Source organism: Tiliqua scincoides, chromosome 9 (genome assembly GCF_035046505.1).
Source record: "Tiliqua scincoides isolate rTilSci1 chromosome 9, rTilSci1.hap2, whole genome shotgun sequence".
Taxonomy (NCBI): Eukaryota; Metazoa; Chordata; class Lepidosauria; order Squamata; family Scincidae; genus Tiliqua; species Tiliqua scincoides.
Genome location: NC_089829.1, coordinates 29,113,303 through 29,119,884, shown reverse-complemented (window position 1 = coordinate 29,119,884; position 6,582 = coordinate 29,113,303). Strand labels below are relative to the sequence as shown.

Genomic DNA, 6,582 nt, shown 5'->3' with positions numbered 1-6,582 from the left:
TCACTTCCTGCTTAATGATGTCATTTGCATCCCCCAGCAGGCATTAAGGATGCTATTCGGGCTTGCTGTATGAGAGAAATTTGACACTCTTGGGATAAAATGTTGGAGAAGCTTGGGGATTAGCAGATTTTAAGGATTTGGAAGGAAATTATTTTAAATGTTTACCGGAAAAAAATTACAACTTGCATTTTGTTTTTGTTTGAGGGACAGCGTGGATTCACTAAAATATTGCAAATAATGGATGTTGAAGTTGTTTGGCTTACATAGGGGGCAGGAAATCTGCGCACATGTTTCTTTCCATATTGCAGGAATCCTAGGAGCAAATATAATTTGAATATTTTGATGGCCACTTAAGGGGCACTAAGAGGGAACGATAACGCTTGGAGTGATATCATGCGATAATACTGCGATTCAGTATATAAGTACAGTTCTTTTTCCATACAAAACCAAGAGAAGATGTAGGCAGTTTTCTAAAGGCAAAATTAATTAATTCTGTACTTTATTCTGGAAAAAAATCCCAGTAGGTCTGCCCTGATATTGACAGTACCTGTTCATAAGTTCATTTGCAAATACTAACATTTCCAGACATATTTGTTTTTTTAAAGGATCCTTTTAAGTTATCATGAATGCCTCCCCTGGTTAGAAAGGACTGTTGACAGTGTGGTTGTAATACCAAGGTTTTTATTCTATAATGGATGGTTGAAAACTTGGGATTTCTCATGTATTTTATTGATTTATTCATCCTTTTACTGAAATGTCAGTGCTTTCTGTTGGTAAATACTTTGCTACCCAGAGGAAAATGGAAGTGGGTGAGCCAAAGCTGAACACAGGCACCTGCCTTCTCTGCAAATAAAGGCAGAAAATATCTGATTCTCTTAGCAACAAAGCATTTAATTCTTATATGTGAACATGCCGGCAAGCCCCTTTGGAATTAATGGCACCTGGAGCAAAACAAGAAACGGGATGCCCCAGCAGCAGGAAGTACCCAATTTACAGCCCAATCCTAAGCTTCCCTAGTGCCCAGAGATGCAGCTATGTCTAAATGGCAACTGCTGCATCCAATGGGGCACAGGAAGCATCGCCAGATTTCACCCATGCAAGACCCAGGCAACCCCAATGGGTCTCCTTGGATCAGTAGGTGCAGATCCAAGGAGACCTGTGTCACATATCCTGGCCTGGGAGGGGGGCTAGGATATGGCAGTAGAGGCTGCTGCCGTCTCCACCCTCTTCCTAGCCCACTCCTCCCCTTCCCCACCCTCCTCCTGCCCAGTTCTGCCCCTGCCCTGAAACACTGTGCCACTGGTCTGTGGAAAAACTTATTGCAGGGAGCCCTCGCCACGTGTCCTCTGATGCCACAGACACCATGGCCCCGCGCCAACTGCCACTGGGCCTGGCATTGGAGGTGTGCCTGTACCTCTGGTGCAAAAGTGCCTTACGGATCTTTTTTGTGACAGTAGAGGAGTGCTGGTCCCGAAAGGATCAGGCTCTTAATCCCTATTATCTTTGATAAAGCTGTGATGGTCATGTTGCCTAGTGGCTATGAGACTGAGCCATGACAGTGTAATCATATGCAGGTTTACTCAGGAGTACATCCCACTCTTTCCCTTGCATATACTGTAATTAAAATATGTGCAGCTGTGATCATCTCAAATTCGTCTCCTTAGTATCCCTGCCCCTACTTCCTCTCACTCTGTGATGTGCTTCGGACTTGATGATGTAAAAATAATGATAACTCTTGCTTTTAAAATAGTGGGAGAAAATCATCGTCATCATTTATTATATTGTGAAAAATAGTTACATATCACTTTTGAACCCCCCCAAAAAATAAAACAAAGATCTAACAATGACTACTCATCATGATGGCTCTGTGCTACTCACCGGTACAGCAGAATTACACCTCTGACTTACAAGTTGTCAGGGAGCAATGTTGGGAGAGAAGTGCACCTTTCATTATCTCCCTTGTGGGCTTGTGGGCTTTCCAGAGGCAGCTGGTGAGCCACAGGATACTGATCTAGATCAGGGGTGTCCAAAGTTTTTGGCAGGAGGGCCACATCATCTCTCTGACACTGTGTCGAGGGCCAGGTAAAAAAAAAGAATTAATTTACATTTAAAATTTGAATAAATTTACATAAGTTTACATAAATGAATATATTAAAGATGAACTTATATGAATGAATGAAGGTCTTGCAATAGCTCAAGGCCTATAAAAGGCCTTGCACAAAGCAAGACCAACCTTTTCTTCACTGCCACTGCTGCATCACAGATGTGAAACAGCAAGCAGTGGAGGGAGCCCTCATCCTACAGCTCATGCGAGAGGTCAAGCAGTCGCCCTCACGCTGAGAGCAGTTGTGTCTGGCCAGTGCGGGCTCCAACAAATCTCCGGAGGGCCAGAGGCTCATTGGAGACTGGGGGCTCTCCAAGGGCCGCATTGGGAGTCCTTGAGGGCTACAAGTGGCCCCAGGGCACTCCTGATCTAGATGGAAGTGTCCTACTGGGTCAGACCAGGACTCCATCAAATCCAGTCAGTTCTCACACTGGTCAATTAGCTACCTTGAGGAAGACCACAAGTGGCAGATGAATGCAAGAGCTTCCCTTCTATTGCTTCTCTGCAACTGATACCCAAGAAGAATATTGCTTCCATGTTGCCATCGTAGTTAATATAGCAGTTGATAGGCTTCTCCTCAAGAATTTGTCTAACCCCCACAGTTACCTATACTGATGGCGAGCACCATATTACTGGTGGTGAGTTCCCACTCGTGGCATTGTATGAAGAAGCTTCCTTGTCTTACCTGACTCTTCTACCCGTGGTGTTAACCAGGTCATCTCTGAGTTCTAGTATACAGGAGGGAGGAAGAATATCTCTCTACCCACTTCTCCACACCATGCATGATTTCATAAAGCTTTATGATACCCACCCTGTGCCCTTAGTCAACATTGCTCTAAACCAGCATTTCTCAACTTTTGTCCTCTGACGAACTACTTCAAATGGTCTATCGGAAGTACCACTGAAAGTAATTGGTGATAATGTCACTGCCAGTGGCTTCCGAATTGGGAGGCCAGATGCAATACCACGTACATGTGTAAAAGGGTCAGGGCAAGTGGGAGGGCTTTTACAAGCAAGCAAAAACCACATGCTGGAGTTCTGCAGCAACTATTGCCCTGCACATGCCTGATCTTGTCTGATCTTGGAAGCTAAGCAGGGTCAGGCCTGGTCAGTACTTGGATGGGAGACTGCCTGGGAATACCAGGTGCTGTAGGCTTATACCATAGTCTTTCGAGACTGAAGGTTGCCAACCAGTGGAATTCTGCCTGCCAAGCCTCATGCCGCTGTTTGTCACATTGTGGTCTCACTGCTGAGCAGCAGGTGTCTGGAGGTTCCATGTGCACCACTGGACACCACTTCACTGGTGGTATGTGCATTACCCATTGAGAAATGCTGCTCTAAATGAAATCAAATAAATGCAGCACACAGAGCCTTCAGCAATATATATGCTTGCTCCGTGAACTATCCTGGGTATGAAGACTAGGTATGGACATCAGAAGTTACAAACATAGCTACTTTCTCTCTTTTGGTTCACTTCAATTTAACAGTTCTTGGCAGTTGTTGGGTTGGTTTTTTTTTTTTTTTTAAGGGGGGGGGGGCTGTTGGCAGACCAGCATGGCTAATGCTAGGAGTTTATCTCTACAACCTACTGTCTTAGGGTAGATTGCATCAGCAGTTCCAGATGGACTTGTCTAAAGAATAAATTCCACTTCCTCTTATCACTGACAGGCACCCCATTTACATATTCTACTGGTGGAGCTGATAATCTGGAAAGTGATTAATGTGCTATGATCTACAGATACCTGTAGACTGTTTGATCAATGTCCAGCCAAAAAAAAAAAAGAATAAAAAAGAATGTCTTCTTTTGTCAAGGATGCTCAGAGTCCATCTCCTCCACCCCCAGCCCATGATTAATGCAACTAAATGTTTAGGGTCAGCCGAAGCTGCCAGTGCTGTCCCAGGTTCAGTATTGAACTAAAGAGAGGTCAGGAGGGAGTGAATTACTCATGTGAAGAAAAAGATTTAGGTGATTTCAGATCTCTCCCAAAAGGAGAATTGCAAGGCTGCCTGCAACAAGCTTGTTCTGAGTTGTGTTGCTCTCTTTTGGAGAGCTGCTACCTTGATGCACACAGAATGCACAATAATGTATCAAATTGTTTGTGAGTTGGATGAACCATTGTTCTTCTGTTGACTCATGGAAGGACTGTCTCCAGCTCGGCAGAAGGACATTGCACAGTATGTGAATACTCATTTCAAAATACTTCTATGGTCCATGACCAACGAGCCAAATCACAACAAATCACAGCAGTGGTTCCCAAAAGTTTTCAACAGTGTGCTCCCATGACCTACTGGGCCATTGGCCGCTGCTCCTCATTAGGGCTACAATCCTATACATTGTATAGGATGGTGGGCTTTTCACAAAGATTCCATGGCTCACTTGGCTGGCTTCCACGGTTCCCTGGGGAGCCACACCTTTGAGCCACATTGGTTTGAGAACCAATGAATAGAGAAATCACACTAGGGTCAAATGAGTCCCAAAGCATAGTGGGAAAAAATATGACATAGGGCACCAACTGGGCCTCCTGAAGAAGCAAGCCCCACAGCCCAAGAAACACAACTGAAAAGGACTAATTTTGGATGGTGATGGACACAGTGTGGGGCCTCTGTCAAAACCAGCTCCAGACCTCCTGGTGCCTGAGCCAGCATGCAAAACTCTCCTCCCCCTCCTGCCACCTTGCATGGTGCCTTACTTTTCGAAATTCTACCACTCTTATCTGGAGGCACACCAGCCACCTCTATTGTGCCACCTCTCACTCCCTGGATTTGATAAGGAAGTGGGGAATGGAGCAGAAAAGGAAGGGTAGAGAAGAGGAGAGTGGTGGGGTAGAGTGTCCAAGATTTTGTAGCTCTTCACTCTTCTCACGCTTCCTCTTCCCCTCTTCTTTCTTAAATTCAGGAATTGGAAGGAAAAGTGATGTGGGGGATGGGGTGGTCAGGCAAAGATAGGCAGTGGTTGCACCCATCCATTCTCCCACTTAAAGTGTCCACGTAAAGTGCCTTGTGGGTGTGCCAGTCCTGGCCTCCGTTGATGCCCTTAGTGGGTGGGCTGGATCATCTGAAAGAATGCAGTCCTAGCATCCAGCTCAGATTGCTGTTGGGATGTATTTTGCACTCCTCTCTATGAATCAGTTAAATTTTATTATTAAGATTTAGAGGTTAACTGTCTTGTTGAAAGAATGGCAATATATTGTTTCATCCGCCCTTATTGCTAGTTGTAAACACCAGCCTATGATATTTTTATCTGCAGTGCACTCTGCCCTTCACCTGCCACAAACTCTCTCCTCCTCTTCATAATATTTTTGTTGTTTCATCTGTTTAAAGAGCTATAATATCACTTTGAGCCATTTAAGACTTCCTCTCATTAAACCCCAGGCGTTATGTCACCATCAGTCATTTTCTAAGGTGTAATCACTTAAACAATAAAAATAGCTTATTATAGCAGCGAGTTCAGGCCGCTGGAGTAAAAGGAGAGTCAGCATTTCCATTACAAACCTCATTATTGAAGAGTTTACAGCTTGGTTGTTAAAAAAAAAAAAGGGGGGGGAGGAAAAATAAAATACGTTGTGTGCAGGGACTTGGCATCTATTGTCTTGCTCTAGGGGTTATTTATTAATCTACCCAGTCTGATTGCAACAGCTCCAAACAAAAGCAAGGATGACCCTAACCTCTCCTTCATCACAACAAAATTAAAGAGCGAGGATGCAAAGGAAATGAAAGGAAGGAGACAGGGACACACAGAGATATGGTTGATGGCAGTTGTGGAAGGACAAGGACAGGCGGTCCACCTGAGATCTTCTCCCTACCTACTAATTCCATAGTGGTTCCCAAACTGTGGGTTCAGGTCCACTGGTGGGTGGTGACCTGAATTTTGGTGGGTCACCAAATGGTTGGCAACCTTCAGTCTCGAAAGACTATGGTATGAGCCTACACCACCCGGTATTCCCAGGTGGTCTCCCATCCAAGTACTAACCAGGCCTGACCCTGCTTAGCTTCCAAGATCAGACGAGATCGGGCATGTGCAGGGTGGGTGATAGAAAGATCTGATAACTAATTTCTTCAAGCCTTGATGTGATTCAAAAATCAGTTACTGTAGCTGCTAATTACCCTGCAAAGAGCTGAGCTCCTGCAGTTTGCAAGAGAGCTACTAACTACCCTGCAAGGAGCTCAGCTCCTGCAGTTTTCAAGCATGTGTAAGTATAGAGAGACAAATCTTTGAGAGCCTTTTTCTGGTTAGACTGGGGAAGAGGGTGAATTGGCAAGAGGTGCCTTGTTCCACCAGCATTGCTGCTAAGAAACATTATAGTAGAGAACAGTAGAGTCTCTAGGGTTGGTGTCACCCAGTGTGGCAACTCATGGTGTCACTGTCATGGACCTCCTTCCATGCACAGTGTCTGCTCAGATTACTGCCTCTTTCTCCTCTCTTGGCTATCCATGGCTCCTGAGTTCTAACTCAGCACGTACCCTGGGCAGGCTGCATG

At 45.0% G+C, this 6,582-nt stretch overlaps 2 pseudogenes; one reads left to right on the top strand and one right to left on the bottom strand.

Annotated features, from left to right (window-relative positions):
* The first annotated feature begins 3,140 nt into the window (after positions 1-3,140).
* LOC136660859 (5S ribosomal RNA) lies at positions 3,141-3,260 on the top strand (annotated as a pseudogene).
* Positions 3,261-6,025: 2,765 nt separating this feature from the next.
* LOC136660767 (5S ribosomal RNA) lies at positions 6,026-6,143 on the bottom strand (annotated as a pseudogene).
* Between the last annotated feature and the right edge of the window lie 439 nt (positions 6,144-6,582).